Source organism: Felis catus, chromosome B3 (genome assembly GCF_018350175.1).
Source record: "Felis catus isolate Fca126 chromosome B3, F.catus_Fca126_mat1.0, whole genome shotgun sequence".
NCBI classification, from domain to species: domain Eukaryota; kingdom Metazoa; phylum Chordata; class Mammalia; order Carnivora; family Felidae; genus Felis; species Felis catus.
The window spans coordinates 119884416-119886139 of NC_058373.1; positions in this window are offsets into that span (position 1 = coordinate 119884416).

A 1724-nucleotide genomic window follows, 5' to 3' on the forward strand; every position below is an offset into this window, starting at 1 on the left:
CTCTGCTATTCTCAAAAAAATGGTGGTCTGAGATTGTAGCAAAACATTTTGAAACTGCACCTCATCCTAATATAAGAAGTATCATAACACTTTTTTTAATCCCACAAATTGGTCGAACCTGAAAAATATTTTAAACTCCCAGGACAGCTGGCCTCCGTATAGCTCTGGAGAGTGGAGGCAGAGGTCCAGAGGCCACAACACCCCACTGGGCCTGGAGGCAGAGACCCTGACAGCCTTGCAAATCCCCTGAAAACACCCTCCTTTTGAAGGTCATGTCTCCCAGTCTATGAAACCGCTTATATGTATTAAGAAGAATAAAGGCCATTTTTAGACAGTGGTGCCTATTCTTCAGAGTTCCAATTACGTAATTCTACAAGGATCCCCTTGAAAACCAGCGAAGGCTTTTCCTGAACCTTCTCTGAGACACACACTAATGAATGCAATACTTCATTGCTCCTGTAAGATTCACTGCAGGGCTGCTGGCAAACAAAGTTTTCTTCCATGAGTACAAATGTGTTTCCTGTATTAAAAAATGAGAAAAATCATTCCATTGATACAAAGGCCAGTTTCAGCAGGCTGCAAAATACAAAAGTGGAAATTCTCACTGCAACGTCTTTCTCATTGTATGGGATCCCAGTTGCAACAAACATTACCAGCTGGGGTTTTTTGCTTTTCTTTTTGTCTTTCTATAAACCTTTAGTCTATTGAGTCTTATTAACCAGAAATCAAACATTCTAAAAAGGTAGAGGAAATACAGATTAAGGATGGCATAACAAGCATTTGCCACAAAGATCAGTCCTGGTCCCAAATGAAATTATGAGGCCATTAGATAGGCATACTGTAATAAAACTAAGATATAATTTGAAAGGGATCAAAAGAACTGTTGTCTCCTGAAAAACTGTAGAGAACAGGTCTGGTTAGGTTGAAAGAATAAATTCTGCATTTTGATATGAAACTTGCTCTCACATAAAGAGACACTTTTAAAGTACCAAAAAAAAATCATAGTTTTACAAGTCCTAGTACTTTCACCATTTTCTCAGTTGGAGTATGAACAATATCAGATGCTGAATGAGATCTTGCAGGGGAAAGAAGACAACCAACCAGGACAGGAGTTTAATTGTCTCTATTCAATCCTTGTCCTTGTTTCTCTCCCTCTCTTTCTTTTTAATGTTTTATTTATTTTTGCAAGACAGAGACAGAGTGTGAGCAGGGGAGGGGCAGAGAGAGAGGGAGACACAGAATCCGAAGCAGGCTCCAGGCTCTGAGCTGTCAGCACAGAGCCCGACTCGGGGCTCGAACTCACGAACTGAGAGATCATGACCTGAGCCGAAGTTGGACGCTTAACCGGCTGAGCCACCAGGTGCCCCTGTCCTTGTTTCTCTTTTATCAATAGTTTTTTAATCCCTAAAATAATCTAACTATAGGCCTGATGGAAGACTACAGGGGACATTTTTTATTGAGTGTAGAGAACTGTTTAAGTCTGAGATTTAGAATGTAAATTACAGCAGCAGCAGTGAGAGATCAAGAAGACGGGGGTGGGAGGGGACCAATGGAGTGGGGCTATGGGCTGTCTAGGAAGGCAGAATGGATCCCAGGGAGTTCAGCATAGGTAAATTACATCAATGCAAACTATGAGGCTGGAAAAAATTGCAAAGCCAAAACCAAGCAACCCCTCCTCCCACCTCCCCCCACCAAAACAAAACAAAGTCAAACCCACAAATGAA